This window comes from Thamnophis elegans, chromosome 4, assembly GCF_009769535.1.
Source record: "Thamnophis elegans isolate rThaEle1 chromosome 4, rThaEle1.pri, whole genome shotgun sequence".
Classification (NCBI taxonomy): Eukaryota; Metazoa; Chordata; class Lepidosauria; order Squamata; family Colubridae; genus Thamnophis; species Thamnophis elegans.
In genome coordinates this window covers 117,706,329-117,728,776 of record NC_045544.1, presented here as the reverse complement: position 1 = coordinate 117,728,776, position 22,448 = coordinate 117,706,329, and the positions used below count along the sequence as shown (strand labels likewise).

The 22,448-nt window shown below is 41.5% G+C and overlaps 1 protein-coding gene across 2 annotated transcripts in view; it reads right to left on the bottom strand.

The window, feature by feature from the left end:
- Positions 1 to 18,614, bottom strand: part of SEPTIN4 (septin 4) — a 56,687-nt gene extending 38,073 nt beyond the window's left edge. For both annotated transcript variants that reach the window (XM_032216896.1, XM_032216897.1), the window contains exon 1: positions 18,482 to 18,614. The gene's annotated coding sequence lies outside the window, so the exon portion shown is untranslated. The remainder of the gene's footprint in view (positions 1 to 18,481) is intronic.
- Positions 18,615 to 22,448: the final 3,834 nt, after the last annotated feature.

Below are 22,448 nucleotides of genomic sequence, written 5' to 3'. Positions count from 1 at the left end.
TTGCTTAACAACCAAAATGTTGGCTCAGAAACTCTTGCATTTGAAGCACTCAAGTCTTAAAGCTGTCAAGTTACAAGACCCTTGCACCCCTAACCCTTTAGAAAAAAAAACCCCAGGGGTGTTCAAACTTGACAGCTTTAAGACTTGTGGATTTCAACTCCCAGAATTCCTCTTCTCGCTCTTCATCTTAAGGTTTATTGCATTTATTGCATTTATATGCCGCCCTATTCCCGGAGGGACTCTTGATGATGTGCGGACGGGCGGGGGGAGGGAACTGGAACCGGTTCTAAACGGCACTGTAGATTTGTGGAACCTCTTCTATAGAAGAGGTTAGAACTGGCAGGAACCCACCCCTGCACCGAACGTACAGGCACTTATGTGAAAATACACGATGAAAGTTAAGATTAGAAATACTCTATTGTGCAGAAATGGAGGCTAGGTTAATATCAGCAATATTCTATTGTACGGAAGAGCTTAGCATTAGTGCTTTGGTAGTATGCTGAAGTGGAGATAAATACTAGCAATGTTGTCTTGAAACAGAGATGGAGCACTGGAATTTTCGCAGTCCCCATCTATTAGGTAACTTATTTTTCACTTCCTTCACTTTTGCAGTTGGCCATTTATTGCTGTTAGAAGTTGCCTTTGGTTAGGTGCTGGAAGAAGTGAGCGGTTGTTTTAAGGATGTTCTTTTCCACTGCATTATTTTAAAGTAATGCAAAGTTTAACATGTCAGGATAAATCACTCCTCTAGTGGTAAAGGATGTTTGCATTCATATAGCAACATTTTTAATCAGAGCGGGTAAAACCTCAGCTTAATTGGACCTAGCCTTGAGTATTTATTAATTTCATTAGCCTCGTGGCTGAGCACTGTGGTGAATGTAATTTCCTCTCCACTCAGAATAACTCAGATGTCTTCTTAAACAGACTTTGAATCACCTTCAGAAGGGAGGCACATCTATCCTGGAAAGACTGAGAGATTCCCCTAGGTCCGTGATGGTGAACCTATGGCATGGGTGAGCCATTGCCCCAGCTCAGCCCCACCGTGCATGCGCATGCACGCTTCCTGCCAGCCAGCTGATTTTTGGGTCTCTACTGCGCATGCAGGCGGGGGCTGGGGGTCCCATGCACATGCGCAGGGGGAGCATAGTCGGGTGAAGCACGCCCCCCGCAGCCCATTTTTGGTCCTAGGAGGCTTCAGGGAGGCCTGCTAAGCCTAAAATGGGTTGTGGGGATTGCAGCATGGGTCCCCCTACAGCCTGTTTTTGGTCTCAGGAGGCTTCAGAGAGGCCTGCTAGGCCCAAAACGGGGCGCGGGGTGTGTCATGCGCACATGCGGGGGGGAGATAATGGTGGGTTCATGCATGCATGCACAGGGATGAGGTGTGGGGTGTCATACATGCATTGCATTATGGATGTGGGCATGCGCATGTGTGCTGCCTCGCACACGCTTTCAGCATGTGAGGACAAAAAGATTAGCCATCACTGCCCTAGGTCAAATGGTGGGGAACAATGGCCCCTTTGTAACTTGTGCACTTCAACTCCCAGAATTCTTGAGCCAGTCATACTGGATCAGGAATTCTTGGAGTTGAAGTCCACAAATCATGAAGGGGCCATCGTTCCCCACACCTGCCCTAGATTCTCCTTCTCCAGGGGACACAAACAAGATTGTGTTTGTGTATGTGTGTTGTTTTCAATGAAGCAAAGATGTTGGATGATGGTTCAGCATCCACTACATGGTAGTTCTGAGGACCCAATCAGGGTGGATAAAAAACGATGGTTTTTTTAAAAAAAAAAAATCAAAAAATCAATTTTTTAAAATTTAAATCAGATTTTTTTTATTTTTAGCAACCTTTTTTTAATAAAATGCTTTTGGAGTAAATAGTTTTCTGTTTAAGATACATTAATAATTTAGTTTATTCAGCATGAAATGGAGCTTAGTTATGTAGCATGAGGCTGTATATTTTGCAATATTGGGACTATCGGTGAGTCAACAGGGGATTAGAGGAGGAGCTGCTGTGGGATAGAGATGACAGTTGCTCTTTAAAAATTATTTAAATCAAGTTGATTTAAATCAAGCCTTTTTACTAGTGATTTAAATCATGATTTAAATTGACTTGATTTAAATCAAATCCACCCGGGACCCAACCCATATAGATGATTTCTGAATCAGTGTAGTGTCCAGTATAGAAGATGTGACGATCCAGTAATCTAATTAATGCTGCTGCCAATAAACTAAAAAAGCAATTGAATCTTTGAAGTGACAACTTCAAATATTAACAATAAACTGAAACACTGCAACAATATCAAAAAAATCAGAATACAAGCTGTCGATAATTACCTCACAAGATCATGGCGATTACAACGATGCTTCGGGGCGGGGGGAACAGATCTAAATTTGTTGCCTGTTTCCAGTCTCTATTATGCAGCTATTCTCTGTTCCCAATTGCTGCAAACTTCTGATGTTACTCAAAGGTGGTAACAGATTTTACTTACCTTGAAGCTGCCTTTCAACAGCATCAGAAAAGGGGGAAATACTTCCTTTACACATTAAGGACAACTTAAGCCTTATTTGCTCATGGGCTGAGAATGGGAAGATCCCACCTGTTTTTGAACTGTAAATCCCAACATCCTACCCTGTTTTAAGAAAAACAGCTGTCTAATATACTGTACAAATATTTTATATGTCCATTTCCTACCAAGCCTGTACTGGAATTCCCTGAAAAGGGTCTAAAAAATGAAAACACATCACACGCAAAGCTAACCAAAAAAATTAACAAAAAAAATCACAAGCTTTCCTCACGAATTGGTTCAAATCAACTTGATGTTTTGCTGCTAAAATGAACAGTTTGGAACTTTGGGTTGGAGACATCTACACCTCTACAGATCCCCCGGGGAATTCCAGATGTTCCCCAGTCCCAAAGGATAGACTGAGATCACATCAAATTACTGAACCACCTACACTGGTACTATAGGCCTGAGGCACAAATTGTTCACAGCTCTGCTTTTGGAATGCACTTTCATTGCAAAGGCCATCAGAGATCCAGGTTGGTTCTCCCCCCCCCTCCTCCGGGCTATTGTCCAATACATGGCTCTGTCAATTAACCAGCCATCCTCCTTCAACTGGAAATTGCTTTTTTTTTTTTTTACAATGGCCTAGGAATAAAGGCAGCATCCTCTGTTGCAGAATAGAACAAGGCAGGAATAGGGTCACAGTGACTCCCCAGCCATCCTGCACCCTAGTAGAGTAGAGGTTGGCTTATCCAACCTAATCAATATCACCCATTATGCCTGTGTAATTGCTGCATCCATCCATTCAACCATGACCTTGAAAAGGCTGTGGTATGGGTATAGTTTACATGGAGCCTTCCCAAGCATTGTCGCAGCAACCCAAGCAACCTTCTACAAATGGTCAGCTCTGGATTCTATAGCCTAGGAAGAAGATGCTCTGGTCCCCGAGTCTTGTAGAAACGTTGCAAAAGATTAATAAACAATTCCAACATCATCAGACTGCACCACTCAGTAATGGGCTTCCAGAAGTCAGTGAAGGCTAAACATTTTTGGGATGTGATTGTTTGCCACAATTATGATGTATCTCTTCTTTTATTTTTATACCGTGGGTGTTTAAGGAGGAGCCGTGGTTAGAATACAGTATTGCAGGCTAATTCTGCAATACCAGGAGTTTGATCCTGACTAACTCAAGGTTGACTCAGCCTTCTATCCTTCCAAGGTCAGTAAAATGAGGACTCGGATCATTGGGGACAATATGCTGGCTCTGTAAACCACTTACATAGAGTGCTATAAAGCACTATGAAGTGGTATATAAGTCTAAATGATATTGCTATTGCTATTTTATATAATTGTCATTGTATTGTATATTATTCTGATGTAAGTTACCAGGATTTGGAATGATTTTTGGTAGCATATAAATTTAATCAATAAATAGACATCGTGAAAATTAAGCTAAGTAGGAGAGCTTGATGCTTTTGGTTATCAATGTCACTAAGACAATGATGGATCCAAGGGTACCTCATAACATATAGCTCGTTATTTCAGGAGGAGTTCAACCCCTAGGTAACCCAAGCAGTTTTGTAAATATCAAGAACCATACATTCAAAGTACCTCTGCCTTATCTGAGTTCAGATTGATTTTCTGCCACTCAATTATTAATTACATTTAAAAATCAAATTTCTAAGCCGCTGAGTTTGAAACCACTCTGGGCAACGTAACATATCCACACACAGACACACAGAAAACCAATCAATGATCAAACTCCATAAAAAGCTTCAGTCAGAGGGAACAATCCTACACCAGCAGAAACACAAAGAGATTCACCCAACCACACTAACTCAAAAACCCCGGGTAAGGTAGAGCCCAGATTTAATGTCTACGTTGGGGGTCAAGTACCAATTTTGTCTATGCATGGTCTGATTTGTGTCCCAAAACAGATAAAGTTGTGTATCATCAGCATTCTTTTTTAAAAAGAATTTGCATATCACATGAACTCCCTAAGGTTATTACCAACAAAACCTATAAAAACAGCACAGAAACACCTTAAACATACAGGAATACTAAAATCCATTATGGGGCCAGTCACTCTCCTTCCAAACACTTCTGGAAGAATTCAATTATCATCAGCTCCCTGGAAGTTATCACACTTGTAGTCATTAAACTGGTCTCAAAAGAGAAACATGGATCACAGTCAAAAAGGCCTGTCTGCCAGCTCCTGCCACTTGAAAACGAGAACCTTTGGGACCAGCAGTTCAATATAAATGAAGCATCTCCTAAGCAGGACATTCCCTAAAGCTCACCTGCTCCACAGCAAGGACCAGGCCTAGGCTAGATCTTCTCAGTCTTACTAAAAACTTTTATGTAGAAGGCCTGACTGACCAAAACCATGACAGGCACGAGAGATCAATATTTGCAAGCCCACCTTTTGATAAATATAACATGTAAACAGTAAAGATTACGAATTAACAAATGAAATGAAGGAAATTAATATATTTTATCAATAGATGTGCCATCCAAGAAAATACTGTATTTTTCGGACTACAAGACACACCGGTGTATAAGATGCACCAAGATTTCGAAGAGGTACCGTATATACTCGAGTATAGGCCGACCCGAATATAAGCCGAGACACCTAATTTTACCACAAAAAACTGGAAAAGTTATTGACTCGAGTATAAGCCTAGGGTGGGAAATGCAGCAGCTACCGGTAAATTTCAAAAATAAAAATAGATACCAATAATGTTTTTGAATATTTATTTCAAAGAAAAACAGTAAACTAGCGGTGTATTCAATGAAATACTTCACTCACCTCATGATGCTGACGTCCCGCTGTGATGATGATGTCCCGTGCAGCCGCGGGAGCGATGTCCCGCCTCCTATGACACACGGCACAGTGATTCCTATCATTGGATCACTGTACCAGAGGAGGTGGGACATCGCTATGTGGCTGCTTGCCATAACAAGGAGGAGGTGGGACATCGTTGCAGAGCGGCAGGAGGGGGAGGAAGGGGAATCATAAGACAGCCCTGCATTACATTAGAACGTGAGGAGGGGGGATGGTGCGGTGCGCGCTGCGCGGCAAACTGACACAGAGGGAGGGGAAACTCACAGGGGCACTGGGCCATTCACGAGTGTCACCCAGCGGCATGGCCCCGCCCCTTTTTCTCCTCCATTTCGGGCAAATTTTTCACTGACTCGAGTATAAGCCGAGGCGGCTTTTTTCAGCCCAAAAAGTGGGCTGAAAAACTAGGCTTATACTCGAGTATATACAGTAAGTAAGAAAAAGGGTTTTGTCCTCCCAAGCCTGCAGGAGCACTCTGCAGACTTCGACAGGGCTGGGGGAAGGTAAAAACGTCCCCATTTTTGAGAAAAAAGGGCAGAAAATGGGCCGTTTTTTTGCAAAAATGGAGGCGTTTTTGACTTGCCCCAGCCCTGCTGATGCCTGCAGAGTGCTTCTGGAGAATGGGGGAAGGCAAAAATGCTTGTTTTTGAGAAAAATGGCCCATATTTTGCAAAAAAGGGGGCATTTTTGCCTTCCCCCAGCCCTGCTGAAGCCTGCAGAGTGCTGCTGGGGACAGGCAAAAATGCCTCAGTTTTTGCAAAAAAATGGCCCTTTTTACCAGTTTTTCACAAAAATGGGATGCGGGGCAGGGCTTCGAGAGGTCAAAAATGGCTGCATTCAGTGTATAAGACACACCAACATTTCCACACTCTTTTAGGAGGAGGAAGGTGCATCTTATACTCTGAAAAATACAGTAAGTATTTTAAGTTAAGATATCATAAGAATATAGTAAGGTATTTCAGGGAGAGTATAAAATGGTTGGTTTTCTTCAATTTGTTGTAATAAACTTTCCTCCTATACCCAGAACCCTTAAGAAAACAGGTGCAATTCTCCACAGTGCCAAATCTAGACCCATAATTCAATCTTTCATTTCTTTGCCATGACCAATGAGTTTTGTAAGCAATTTCTTGCTTGTTCCCTGATGAATGAAGTCATTTTTCCATTCTGATGTGAGCTCTAGATTGAAGAAAGAATGTTTTTTTAAGTTTTTTTATTAGATACACATTAAAAAATTGGATACAGTGTAACCGTCCTGGCTATCTCTTTGCCATATATTCTAAAATATAAAGTTAAACACCATAACCACCATGCTTATTTACAATTTGCCTATTCAGTATTTACAAGTATAAAGATATCGTACTTCCATCCATGTTACTTTGTTCTTGTCTTATACATTTGCACTGTTGTAATTTCATACATAATTCTAATCTCCATTCTATAAATCTTAAATCATTGCTTATTTTGCATCTCTCCTTTTGTGTTCCAACCATTGATAAAATTTAATACCCCCACCACCCAAAAAAGAAAGAATGTTTTGCAATGCAGTTTATGAATTAGAGAAAAGTGTGGGGGTGAAGGTACTTTTATTTGCATGGCTGCATCACAGCAATGCCTGCATGTCTTAAAAGCTGCATCAAAGCAGCTATTTTAAAAGGGAGCATGCTGTTTGTCCAGGAAGAAAGCCAATCATTCAGCTCTTACTCCAGATATATGATACAGCAAAATGGAAATGTATGCAGAGTTCCCTGCCTTTGCCTCTGACTAAAAGAGTCATTTGACCTCTTTTAATGGGTCTTCTCTTTTACTTACATTCACTCATTTATCTTTATATATTATAGTATCAGTTTTGAGGGATTTCTGGTGATTTAACAATCTATATGCTTTATGGATTTCATTATTTATTTGTCTTATCACTCTTTTAAATGATATAAATAGTGTTTTAATGTACATTTTCCTGGAAGTGCAAGACATCATATGCAGTAAGGAACTATTTTAAATATTTAAAAAAGCCTTCCAAATCCAAGAAGTAGGACTCTGGAACAATTCCTCTGATGATCTGACTGCCCAATCCCTCAAAAAGGACTCAGTTATAGCAATGATGACCCTTTTCCAGGTATTCAAATGAGCCTACGTGTTTCTAAAATGGTGGAACAGGAAAAAATAAGAGCTACAGTCCAAAACAACTAGAGGAAAGTTGACTCAGCAGCTCAGATATATGAAGCCATGTTATAAATTCAATAAAACATCAAGTAATTACATACATCCACAGGCAGAGTTGTTAATTGTAGGCTTGCTGAAGATGAACAAGCAATTTAAATGTTATTCGCATCTGGAAATTTTAATCCCAGAACTACACAGTTTAGCATGTAGCAAATGGACATATCAAGAAGTTAATGAAATTAAGTAACTAGTTAAACCAGAACTGCCAGATAAAACTGTCAACCAATTTAATCCTTCTTGTTTTAACAACAGGACTTTGGTGAGTAAATCTAAGAAAGATAATGTAGGAGAAAAAAACTATTTATTTCAGCAGCTGATTTCCAATAATGGTCTATTTTGAGTGTTGGCCAGAATATCAGGCAGGCATTGCCTCTGACCACAGAGGATTTGCTTATTCAGAAATAACATTTGGTCTAGTTCAGCGTTTCTCAATCTCAGAGACTTTAAGATGTATGGACTTCAACTTCCAGAATTCTTCAGACAGCAGGCTGGCTGGAAAAATCTGGGAGTTGGAAGTCCACACATCTTAAAGTTGCTGAATTGAGCAGCTCTGGTCTAGAATATAAGAATCAAGTTGTTAACAGGGACCAGATGCTAGGAGCATGATTGAAAAAAGCTTCCTATTTCCAAGCATATTCAATGTAAAATCTGATTACTTCTTCCCCCTATTGACTAAAAAGGTCTTGGGAAACTTTTAAGTGTAGGCTTTTCCAATGACTACATCTCAATGTCTCTTCCAATAGAACCCCACTCCACCAGTGGACAAAACCAAAAAGCCTCAGTTCACGTTATGATAGGCTAGGTCCGTGATGGCAAACCCTCTCTGCAGGCACACCAGCTGTCACCCCAGCCCAGAGCACCTCCCGCAGATCAGCTGGTCTTTGGGTCTCTGCCGTGCAGGTGCGGGGCGCATACAGAGGATGCATGCATGGGGGGGCATGGTGCATGCGCACAAGGTGCTCGTATTCCATTTGGGGGCCTTGTGCAGCACCCCTGCATCCCGATTTGGTTTTCAGGTCGGTGCAGGTCGTCTTCCAGGCCAAGAACGGGGCATGGGCGGGGGGCATACAAAGTATTACAGGTACCGGTAGTCTTCAAATTGTGACTGCAATGGAGCCTGCCATTGCACTCATGATGGTCAAAACATTTTGCAACCTTTTTTGCAGCAGTTGACAAGAGAACCAATGGTTTGCTATGGATCGTTTGCTATAGTTGTGCCAAAATTGTCAACCACCATCACGTGATCATGGGATGTTGCAAACAGCCATAAATGTGCTTTCATCCCTGAGCGCCTAATAGGCACTCAAGTGAGGGTGGGGGGGGGGACATGCATGGCAGAACTTTGAATCTGGGTCCCCACGTAGGTCCGTTGGAACTTCGACTGGTGACTATCTGACTGGTTGAAAATCGAGGACTATCTGTATAGCAATCTAACTGAGGGGGGAAAGGGCTTTAGTCAATTTAGCAAGGAAGTTCAGCAAACTATAGAAAAGTGCCTCTATCTTTTAAAGCTGGTGGAGATAACGCCAGGATGGTCAAACTGGATTAATTCCCCTGATCACCATTGAATAACAGAATTACAGAGTCAGAAAGAACCTTGGTCTTCTGGTCTAACCCCCTGTTCAAGCAGGAAACCTTGTAACATTTCAGACAAATGGTTGTCCAATCTCTTCTTAAAAACGTCATGTTAGAGCATTCACAACTTCTGAAGGCAAGGTATTCCACTGATTAATTGTTCTGTCAGGAAATTTCTATTTAGTTCTAAGTTGCTTCTCTCCTTGATTAGTTTCCACCCATAGCTTCTTGTTCTGCCCTCAGGTGCCTTGGAGAATAGCTTGACTTCCTCTTCTTTGTGGCAGCCCCTGAGATATTGGCACACTGCTATCATGTCTCCCCAGTCCTTCTTTTCATTAAACTAGCCATGCCAATTTCCTGCAACTGTTCTTCATATGTTTTAGTCTCCAGTGCCCCTAATCATCTTTGTTGGTCTTCTTTGCATTCTTTCTAGAGTCCCAACATCTTTTTTATATCATGGCAACCAAAACTGGATGCAGTATCCCTTCTGGTCATTGCTAACTCAGCTCCATAAAAAGGAATGTGAACATTTTAAACAACCTCTGCAGGCTCTGTAAAATCATGGGAGAAGGACACACAGTGGTGCCAGAGGATTGGAGAAAAGGATCTCTTGTTCCTATACTCAAACAAACAGGAGAAAAAGAAGATCCAGCTAATTACCAACTAGTCAGCCTGATGAAGATACCAGGCAAAAGTCTGTAACGCATTATTAAGCAGTCGGCCTGTGAACATTGAGAAAAGAATGTGGTGCTTGGCAAGAGCCAATTGGGTTTATCAAGAATAAAACATGCCAAACCAATATGTTCTTCTTTTTTGGTCGTGTGACCAATTCAGTTGACCACGGGAATGTGTTGGACATAGTGTACCTTGACTTCAGCAAAGCTCCCACAAGATTCTAGTAGGGAAGATGATCAAAAATGGACTGCACTAATTCTAAAATTAGCTCAATATAGAGTGGATTGAAGAATTGTACCCAACTGGTATACATCAATAGTTCCACGTCAAGCGGAAGGGAAGTGTATGTAGCACACCACAGGTTATGCTGAGGCTTTCTGTTGTTCAACATATAAATGACCTGAATCGGGCATTTGAAAAGATGAAATTTGCAGATGATACAACAGTAGGAATATAGTAAACACCTTGGAGCAAAGGTATCCAACCTTGCCAGCTTTAAGACCTGTGGATTTCAACTCCCAGAACTCCCTAGCCAGCCATGGTGGCTAGGGAATTCTGGGAGTTGAAGTCCACAAGTCTTAAAGTAGCCAAAGGTGGACAATTCTGCCTTACAGTAAACTATCAAGATTCAGAACCTTGACAAGTTGGAATAATGGGCAGAAACACAATGAACTTCAACAGCTAGATGTAAAATCCTATATGTGGTTAGGAACATATCTATAGTGGATGGGACTATGGAGAGAGGAGTACATGTGAAAAGGATCTGGCTATTTTGGTGGATCCCAAGCTGACAATGTGATGCAATTGCCAAAAAAAAAGCAATCCAAGGATGTATCCAAGAAAATATGATATCAAGATCAAGAGTTGTGGATTTGGGCAGGGAGCTGGACGAGATGGTTCCAAGATCCTTACATTTTACAAACCAACAAATATCATACTCACTGTGAAGTCAGACCTGGTCCTCTAAGAACTCAGCAAAATACTGCTATGTTAAAAGGCGTATTTTTAGCAACACATGATGATTGGCGTTTTTTTGGCACCAAGAATAACAAAACCTATCCATTGACATTCAAACAGATGACCCATCAACAGTATGTTCTGTTTTGTTGTGTGGGTGTGTACCACAAATTCCTAAATTTTTGCCATCATACCTTTAGTGTACTCTTAATGTAAACACCCGCCATATGAACACGACAATGAACACAAATGAACAATGAAAACAATACAATGAAACTTTGGAAACTTGGCTTCATAGTAACAATGTAACTAAAAGGCATCTTGCACTTCCCCTGGATTCTGTCTGAAATTCCCCAAGGGAGATATACCTCCCAGTTTTTGAAAACTCTGATTAAAAGTGGAATTTGTGAGCACTCAAGAGAAAATGGATAAAAGAGAAAGAAGGGGAAAAAGAGTTGTATTAGTAGATTAAAGGGGAAAAGTAGTATGATTCACATTGTTATGCAACTAATTAAGAAATAAAGAAATTATAGTATATTGTTAATTGTAAAAATTGAAAGAAATGCTTTATGTCAAAACGTAACTAGAGGATATATATTGCTTATAGTAAAATAAACCAATAGAGAAATATGAAATGATAAATTGGTGTAATTTTTGAAGGGGCAATTGAAGATATTGTTTATGTATTAAGAAAAAATGAATATAGAAAATGGAAAATAATGGAAGAAAATAATTTGGCTGAAAGAAAACCAAGCTATGATGTAAAATGGATTATGTAAATGAGAGGATGTAAAAGGAAAGATCCGGTCAATACTTTGTTTCTATAATATGTATAAAGTTGTATTAAAAAATAAATAAAACTTTTTAAAAAAAGGAAAACTCTGGCATATAGTTATACACATTCACATATAATATACATGTAGTCCTCAACTTTACAACAATTCATTTAATAATGATTGAATGAATCATTATTGAGTCATTCAACAATTCATTGAATTATTCAATGATTGAATGAAATTAAAAGTTATGACGGCCTCAGAAAAAATGACATACAACCCATCCTCAAAGTTATGACCATCCTACCAGCCTTGTAGTTAATATGATCGCAATTTGGACATTTGGCAAGGGGCACACATTTACACCAGTTGCAGTGTGTTGTGGTTTTGTAATTGCAATTTGCAATCTTCCCAGATGGCAAAGTCAATTGGGGAGCCGGATTAACTTAACGACCAAAATAAAAATGGACATAAAAATGGTCTAGCCATGTGACTCATCTAATGACTGCATTGCTTAGCAACCAAAATTCTGGTCCCAACTATGATCATAAATCAAGGATTACCTGTAATACAGACTTATACATACAGTGTATATATTTGCATGCACATTTGCTCATTTTCTTTAAACAACAAGGTAATTTTTCAACCCCAAAGATACATATCTTAAATACTATTATGTTATGCCACTACAGATTAAATGAACAGAGCATTATTTGATTAATATATCAATTAAACACTAAATACTTATTGCTAGAGAAGCTCAGCTGCAGTCTCCTGCACAAATCTCAGGGAACAGAAAAGCCAGATCAGAAGCCTAGATGCAGGGGTACTGACCTCATGTATTTTTGGAATTGGTGGGTGTGCTCTCTGGGACTGTCCAGAAGTTCATTAGAGATGTCTTGGACTTGGAAAGCCCGAATTCCTGATGTCTCATTTAGTCTCAGCTATGGTTCCTACAGCTGTACAGAGCATAATACCCGGGCCTCCAAACTGAAAATACTGAGTTTTTTTTAAATAAAGCAAAACAATCCCCCCAAACCTGGCACCCTCTCAGTGTTGGGCCTGAAACTCCTAGAATTTCCAATGAAATTCAGGAAGACTGTTGGGAAACTGTAAGTATCTATGTTCCCTGCACACCTCTGGTCTTTGTCCCATTACAGTTTCAAAATGAACTTCTTAAGCACGTTACACTGACCCAGATTTGAACCACGAGGGTCCTTAGAAAAATGCTTTCTTAGCTGATGGCTCTCTAGAGCTAGAAAGCATCTCCTCCGGGAATTTTCAAAATCATTGATTCCAACTTACTGTGGCACTGCAAAAGGATTGGTTGCCTGCAAACATTTGACTTTCTGCCCTATATTCTTACAGTAAGAGCCACTCTGAATGAAGGTCAATTAACCTGTATTGTGATCCGAAAAATAAGAATTACTAATGCATTGCCAAATCACATTTTAAACTCCATCCTCAAAAGCAAATAGTTTGGAACCCACTTTAACTCTTGCATAAACGGTGTGACTGAACAAAATACATTCCACATCTTCCTGAGCCACACCATCCAGAAAGATGTTTTTGAGCTCAACAGTTTTTGAGACAATTATTCTAACATTGTTTACTGATCATTTGAAGCATTGAAGAGTGACTTATGACTGTTTTTCACACCCACCCTCTCCTAGAAGAATGAAATATCCTAGGAAATATTGAAAAGGCAAAATATTATATTTCCCTGGATCAGAAATGGAGAAACATGTTTTAGGCAGGAAACTGACTCACTCTTAATAGCCCCCACCTTTATTAATGGGCCATTAAAATGCCTGAGCCAGTCTATTCTACAAAGCAAAGTTCTCCCCCCCTCCCTTCAGTTCCAGGGTGATGGGATTAAGGCATGATAGTATTAGCCCTTAGCCATCTCACTACAGGGCAGATGGGAAGAAGCAATGCTCAACCAAACTTGGATTCAAGACAGCCTACAGAGTTGCCCCTGCATGGTCCCATGGGAGTCTGACAACCAATCAGAATACAAGATCAAGATCAAAGGCCAGAGAGGGCATAAAGCCAGGAACTTTCAGCATCTCACTCTCTTTTCTTCTTCACCCAACATCTGGAAGCAAGTGATCCCCATTTTCTGTTCAGGAGCTCAAGCCATGTGATCCTGTCCACCATTAAACCATCTTTCCAAACAGTTTCCATGTTTCCAATGTCTTTTTCCCCACTTGGAGCTGAACCCAGAAGGACATTTCTTCCAACATGACTACTGCTGGCATGTATTCATGATGCTTGCAGTATCCTGGGTTCACATGACCCCCTTTTGCCAAGCAAAGTTGATAGGGAAGCCAGAGTCACTTAACAACCGTGTTACCAACGTAACAACTACAGTGATTCACCTGATAGCTGGGCATGAAAAGTTGTAAAATGGGGCAAAACTCCCTTTTAACCACTGTCCTGCTTATCAATGGATATTTTAGACTCAATTGTGGATGTAAGTCAAGGACTACCCCTATAGGAAGTCTTTGGTTAACAACACTCATTCTGTGATCATTCAGAGTTACAAGTGCAACTGAGTGCGTGGTACTATGATCAATCCTCAAAGTTACAACTATTGAGGCAGCTCCATGATCACGTGGTTGCATTAGAGGGGCTGGCAACTGACTCACAGTTATGGCACATCATGTGATTGCCATTTGCAGCCTTCCCTACCAGCTTCCAATGAGCAAAGTCAATGTGGAAGCCAGCAACAGGTAAGGTCGCAAGTCATTCCTGGAGTTTTTTCTCCCGAGGAGCCCTACCCAGACTCTCACTGCAGCAACCCCCAACCACTGTGCCTGGAGCTGGGCACCCACCTGCACTCAGCACCACTTTTATATGCCCACTGGCCTGCATACAAGCCGTCTAAAGCAACCTTGGCAACTTTTAAGTCTTGTGGACTTCAAATCCCAGAATTCCTCAGTCAGCAAAGCAAAGCTGTCTGAGGAATTCTGGGAGTTGAAGTCCACAAGTCTTAAAAGTTGCCAAGGTTGGAGACTCCTGGTCTAAAGGAAGTCTTGTTCTGACCGTAACTTATCTGTACTTCTTGCCAGTTTTCCAACAATGACTGTGTTTCTTGAAGGCCAGCAGCAAATTGCAAGTTGTGATTGTGTGAGGTCCTTTCTCAATAACCTGCGATCCTCACTTAACAACAGCAACTGAGACTGCCAGGATTGCCATCACTAAACGAGGTAGTCACAACGTTTTATAACCATTATCACTTAGTAAAGGAAATTCTGGCCCCAATAACCATCATTAAGCAAGGACTTTCTGTGTTAAAAATAGAAAGGGTCACAAAAACCCAAGGGACTGCCTCTCACGCTTCCAAGTGAGTCTACTGTATCTTTTTCCCCGCTCTGAGAGTCTTAATGCATTTCATTTTTTGTAAGAAGTCCAATCACATTATTCAATAATTCTCAGTTCGTAGAGATAGAAATGTCATGCCATATCAGAAGAAAATACTGCCTGGATCTCTGCATGATGTGCTTACCTGGTCTCTGATCAGCATCTTCTCTAGTTATAACTAGTTTTTTTTTTTTTTAATCTGCTGTCATAAATGTTCCGTTTGGAAGAGAACAGGAAGATTCCTCTGATATATTTACCTTCCTTGACTGGTTTTGAATAAAACCTCCCTCCAGTTTCCAAAGTATCAGGACATTTGACAAACATTGGACTGATCTAAATATTTCAATACTTGCTCGCATATGCCCCCCAAAATGGAACAGGGATTATATAATATCTTTTTGCCTTAAGCACATTCCCAAAACGTGAACCCACTAAACCAGTCATGAAACAGGCCGAACGGCACTTTGATTGCTTGCAATTTCACATGCACACAATAAACATTCTCCCAGATTTTTTAACATCATAATTTTTAACATCATCATTCCTTTGAACAACAAAGACACTAAGTGGGGACTATAAATAACTAAAACAGGACCATGGAGCAAATAGAAAAAAAAATCTTTACATTTGTTTTTAGAAATAAAAGACAGCCAAACAAACAAACAAATGAAAATACAACAAGGATTGGGTATGTTTAGCCCACTGGTTGTCACTGAAAAATAAAAGGAAAGGAAATTAAAAAATGGGGAAGTATAATAAAAGTTCCTCCAGAAAGGGTTTGGCTTTCCTTGTTGGCTGGAGTCCTGGACAGGTGGCATTTCAATATACTCCACCATATCGCTGCAGGTGATACTTGAATCTTTTAAATCTAAAATGGTTAAACATCATTTTTTGAAAACGTCTGCTTTGAAACTAATTTGGAATCATGTCCCACCACACCTTAATTGTGGGATGAAGTTTGAAAGTTAGAGAAGATAATAATGGGTGGGTAGGTTGTGGGCCATTTTCTCTAAAACCGGACTGAATGTCAAATGATTGTGGAAAACCCTTCACTGATTACAACTATGCCTCTCTGTTATTTTTGCTAGCAAAGCTGAGGCGGGGGGAGAGGGGGGATAGAAAACCCTGAGAAGCCGTTTCCTGTTCCCACAGAACTGCCGGCTGGCTTCTAGGAGAATTGAAAATATGCAGGGATTTGGCATACTCCTTGGCATGTTCTCCTGTCTGACGTAAAAAGCTGCCATAAAAGCTATAAGGGAGAGAGTTGGCTAATCCATAACAGGGTGAGAGAATAAGGATTTGATGGCAAAAAAAAGTAAACCAAGTTAGAAAGAAGGAAAAATATGTTCTGATTCTCAGGACCAGGAAATCTCATATGGCTGGAAAATAGCTTTGGAAGAAGGAAGGTTCCATTTACTCAAAGATCTCATTTTGAGGACAAATCAACCACATAGCATCCCAAGGCAGGAGAAGGGAACATGGTGAAGCCACATTCCAGTCCCCCCGCAGCCAAAAAAGCTGACTGGTTAACTTCCAGTTGCTTATTTCTCAGCCCTTCCTAATGCCTGGATTGCTGTTATTATGGGGATGAGTTGGAAGAGGGAATACTATGCATGAGAGTGAAGGTTCGTTCTCCTAGCTTATACGTTGGTTTCCGAACATTTCGTTACCAGGCTAGGTAACATCTTCAGCATAATTTAGAGTTCTTAAACTCCGCTGAAGATGTTACCTAGTGTTGTGGCTCGCCAGCAGCTAGCAGAGCTGGCAGCAGATTCAGACAGTGAGCATGTTGGGGAGGAACATGGGCCAGTCCTGGAGTCTGGGGAAAGGCTCTGACGAGTGCTCTGTGTCAGAGGCAGAGGCAGCCTCAGCATCCATCGTTATCTCAAACTCCAGATTACATTGTACGCTGTAACAAAAAAAAATTCCATCCTGTCAACCTATTTGCATCTATCAAAATCAAATTTTGAATTGCAGAGGATGGATGATCTCTTGGTTGGAATTAGTGGTGGTCTCAAAGTTTCACTCAACTGGCTCAATGACAGCAGGTTGGAAAAACCATCAGGAATATCTGCTCAGGAACAACATCCGACTAGATTCTAGCACAGGGGTTCCCAACTTTTTCTATATCCCGCACCCCTAGAACACTTTAAATATATTCTCGCACCCCTTACAAAAGTAAATACCTGGTTTGAATTATCCATATACACTCTAATTTTGAAACGTCTAAACCCAAGTTTTTCCACCCACTGGTATATTGTCTCACACCTCCAGGGGGTGCAAGCACCCCCCAGTTGGGAACCCCCGCGCTAGAATACTCTGCACCAGAGGCACCCCAAAAAGTATTTTCCCCCATAAGTAATGCTTGGACTGTAAATATGTCACAAATAGCTATCCACTACATGGAGGAAGGGCTAAATGCAGGCCAATGGAGGGGGGGATCCTTTTTATTGGAAGAGAAGAGACATCCTGTGGTAGGGGACACCCCCCCCCCAAAAAGAGCAAGACACTGGCCTATGAAGAGATCATCATGCTGTGCTTCACTCTGTCTGCACTAACACAGCCCATCTATTTCTAAATTAATCCAGGATCTGGATTCACCTGAAATCATCATTTAACTAAGGAATCTGGGTTGCACACACGCTGCAACAACCAAAGGAAAAAAAAATAAGGCTAGCATTAACCACATGTTGGGGTGTAATGCATCTGCTAGTCCTTCACTGATCCACTGATCCAATTAAGGGAATTGGGTGAAACAGCTACTGTGAGTATCATCAAATGCTTCGCATATATCACACCTCAGTTCAATGGTCAAAGGCCTATTGAGATAGGCTGGTATTCTCAACCCATTTCTGCAAGCCATAAAGCTGGGCCAGAGAGAATGGGATGAGTTCCAGATTTCCTGCCACCGTCTCTAGACTCCCAGATTTCCTCCAGTTCGAATCAGATTCGTTTTGGATGCTCGCGCAGAAAAAGTAAAGCCCCCTGCCCCCCCCCCCCCCACTTTAAGCGTGCGGTCCAGGCTTAAAGTAGGAACGATGAAACGCGACTTATAACCTATGCGCCACTGGCTCCTTGCTTACGTAATGGCCTGAAATAATAATAATTTAAAAAAAACTCTGTACACGCTCAGACAACCGCTGTCCTCCTGCGGTATCCAAACTTCCACCTCTTCCAAAAAGGAAGAATGGTCGTCCCTTCCAAACGAATCCCAAGAGAAAGTTCTGGGCTGGAAAGCAGCAGCGCCTACTTTCGCCTGCATCGCCGATTCTCCAACCGCCGGTGACACCCGGAGACGGGATGAAGAAATGCGGGCCCTCCCGGCCTTACTTAGACCCAAAAGCATCCCTTCCCGGGTGGAGGGGAGACCATGAAGCAATCACCCCGACGGGCGCCAACGACGCCGCGCAAAACCATTCGCGCGATCCGCCTTTGGCTCCCCGTGGGGAAAAGGACGGCGGCGCGTTTCGGTGCCACCGCAACGGCAGCCGCTCCGCTTCCCGACTTCCCTGCCCCAGCCGCTCCGCCCCCCCCCCCCCGGCGGGAGACCCCGACTGGCTTACCCACTGCAGGGGCAGCAAATCCGGCGACTCCAGTCCTCCCGCCGCGCCGCCAGGTGAAGCTGTTCGGCTCGCTCCGTCCCTCTCAGGCCGGGCGCAGGATTAACGGAGGCTGCAGGCAGGCATGTGACTGGGACCGGACGGGAGGGGGAGCCGCGAAGCAGCACCGCAGCAGCCTGGAGGGAAGAGCCGCAGCTCTCCCTGAGCTTCAAGGAGAAACACCAGCAGGCTCCTGCTGATAACTTCTGAGCCTTTTTCTCTCCCCCCCTCCTGCCTCAAGAGAACTTGAAAAGGGCAGTGCCTCTGAGCATGTGCAGCATGCATACCTATGGCATCCTCTGAGCCAGAAGCCTGTACAGGAGGAGTGTGATTCCACAAGGTGTTCTCCTTCTGCAAGCTTCAGAGGTTTTCCCCGCATCTTTGGAAAACTGCACTGTAAAGGTGCTGTGTTCTCACAATAGGCTTTTAACGTTTTAAAGTCACTTCAAGCAGGGGTCACCAACCTTTTGGACCTCAGGGACCACTAAATTGATAATTTTAAATCCCGTAGACCACTAATATGATTTTTTTTAAAAAGACAAATAGGATTTAGCGCAATCTAAAAAATGCAAAGAATTTTTCTACGGACCACCAAATTTTTCTTGCGGGCCACCAGTTGGTGACTGCTGACTTAAAGGAACAAGTTTGTCTAATCAAAATGAAGATGGGAGGATACAAAGTTTTTTTAAAAATAGGTTGGCTTTGTTTAGCCGGTGTTTCCTTGAGCATAAGCAAAAAGATCTAAAACTGGAAGATTCTGTTTTTTTTTTTAAAAAAAACTGCCAAAAACCTCAGAGGCCAAAATGCTGTGGAAGATGATGGCTCTGGACATGGGTAGACTACGGCCCGAGTTTCAGCAGTAGATCTGCTTTCTGTGCCAGCATTCATCTCCTAGGTCTTGATGGATGAATAATGAGGGCTGCTATGGACGTGTGAGGAATGCAGAACTTTCTGGTTCTCAGGATTTGTTCTGGGAACTGAATCTCTGACTGAATGTCACCTTCAGAAGTGCATTGAGTTAGATCTAGGGAGAATAGGAACCTTAGAGCCATCATTCAGCCTGGAAAGGATTTTTAAAGAGAAACAATCCCCAAATGTAGAACTGCACTCATTTAGAAGAAGAACGTATGAATTTGGGTTCGCTATCAGAAAAAATATATATATACTGCTTTGGTCATTGGACAGATTTTAGATGCAGAACTGGGAATCCAGGACACTCCCAAATTCTCAATACAGATAGTCCTCAACTTAGGACTGGTCACTTAGCAATTGTTCAAACAACTACTTAAGGTAAAGGCAAAGGTTCCCCTCGCAGATATGTGCTAGTCGTTCCCGACTATAGGGGGCGGTGCTCATCTCCATTTCAAAGCCGAAGAGGCAGCGCTATCCAAAGACATCTCTGTGGTCATGTGGCTGGCATGACTAAATGCCAAAGGCACACAGAACGCTGTTGTCTTCCCACCAAAAGGGGTTCCTATTTTTCTACTTGCATTTTTACATGCTTTCGAACTGCTAGGTTTTCAGAAGCTGGGACAAGTAACAGGAGCTCACTCCGTTACACGGCGCTAGGGATTCAAACCACTGAACTGCTGACCTTTCTGATCGACAAGCTCAGCATCTTAACCACTGAGCCACCATATCCCTATTTGCGTTGCAAATAATAATAATAAAATAAAATAATAACAAATAAGTAGCAAACCAGCTACTTATACTCCCCAATTTCAAAGTTATAATGGCCACAATCCCCCCCCCCCAGTTACGTGATTGTGTTTTGGGTGCATGGCATCTGGCTCACCTTAATCCTGCAGTCATGTGACTGATTTTCTATTTTTATTTTTATTTCCAGCATTTACTTCTATTTCCTGCAAAAAAAATGCCCATTGTGTACAATTTATTTGTTTATTGACCGTGCCGTTCACAAACAACCATGGGATTTGCTTAGTGATTGTCACACAAAAAAAGTTGTAAAATTGGTTCTGTTCACATTGTGACCCACTTAACAACCACAATGACTTACAACTGTAATTCTTAGCTCAGTTATGGTCATAAGTCAAGGACTATTTGTATAACAAAGTTGGCAGAAAAGACAGAAAAAAGTTCTGAGCATGCAAACAACAAGGAGTACATGTCAGGAGGTGGAAAATAAAAATAAAAAGGGAAATGAAATGGGGAGATTAGAAGCTTCCTTTAAGCCACCCCAGGTTTCAAAGGCTTGAAAGAAAGTGTCTTTGATCATGTTCAGAATTCTGAGATTAATTTCAATCCTGGACGATGTATGCACATGAAGGAAACTATTTGCAATGCTTTTAACTGTTTGGTACAAAAACTTCGGTAAAGTGTCTTAGAAAGCAGGGACTCGGGCAATTGTGTCCATGTTGTACTTGCAAGAACTGATTTGTAAAATTAAATCAAGGATCAAAGTAAACTTAACTGGGACTTTTTCTATGCAGGCACACAAAATCCCACAAAATTCCTATTTCATTTGAAGGTTATGTAGCCTAAAAATCTTAATGTCACCATCTCTTAGCTTCCTAGTAAACAGCCTCAGTATCTGCTCAGAATCAGCATCAGTTAAGAAGATATTAAAACAAGATTAGTGAAGAAAAATATTAAAAATGCATAGCTAATAAGACTGACTCCTTTTATCAACTTTTCATATTTAAAAACGATATCAAATTCAGTGAGCTCACCTTAACTTGTAAACAGAGTTATGAAACTTTTTTTCTTTTTTAAATGTGGCCTATCAAGGCAGCCTGGACTTAATAAAGCTACCTCATTAATTACATCACTATTGCACTGTTTGCTTTATATATGTCAGCTTGTCTGAATAGGAAAATGTCAAAATATTAAAACAAAAATATTTCAATAAAATGAAAGCAAATCTTACGCAGGTTTCATTTTGGATCTGAGCAATCTAACCAAGCAGGTTTGGCACAATTGTTTTGAAAATGAATTTGCTTTTCCTTGAATTTGCTGTGGATTAGGAAAAAAAGGGAGTAAGCATTGACCTAGATCATGGTTCTCAACCTGTGGTCTCTGGACTCCGGGGCAGGGGGTATGATGTCATTGCAGGGGTTCAGCGAAGGCTTGAAAAAATGTTATGATTTAAATCTTGAGTTAAATTTTGGGGGTCCATAGCCATGATCCATGGCCACAAAAGGGGACTTGTGGTGAAGAAAAGAGTAGGAGTCTGTCTCTGGCGATATTCGGTCATCCAGGTCATGGTTGTCTCAAAGGTGCTTTTTTCAAGAGGCAACTGGACTTTCTGGTTTTTCTTTGAAGACGTTTTGCTTCTCAGAGCTGAAGAAGCTTCTTGGATGAGAAGCGAAACCTCTTCAAAGGAAAACCAGAAGGCCCAGTTGCCTCTTGAAAAAAGCACCTTTGGGATAAAAGAGAAGCCTAAAATATTCTGCATCGGATGAAGATGGTGTCCCAAGAAGAATCTCAACACAATGAAAGTAGTGATGGGGATAACACTGTAAATACCAGAATAAGCTCTGATGCAGATTGTTTGCAAGAGATGTCTCCACTTACAAGTGCTTGGAACCGGGGAAGACAGTATATAGTCTACAAGGGCAGCCTCCACCATCAAGGAAATCAGAGCAGAAGAGTGAAAGGGAAGTTGTGTGCTTGATGTTGAACCTAAGACTTTCAGCTCCACTGCCATATGAACAGCTCTCCTGGAGCAGATTGACACACATACAATTGTCAGGATTCGCACATCATATGATCTTTGATTGCAACTTACAGGAATCTTGGCCCACGTTTTTTTTTAAAACCATGCCCAACCCCTCCATTACAAAGTTATACACCTCCAACTGCAAGTATAAGAGGTCTAAACCAACAAAGATTTTGACAAGAGTTTGGTCAGTCCTATTTTTACCACTACAGGTAACTCTTGACTTACGACCACAAATTGAGCCCAACATTT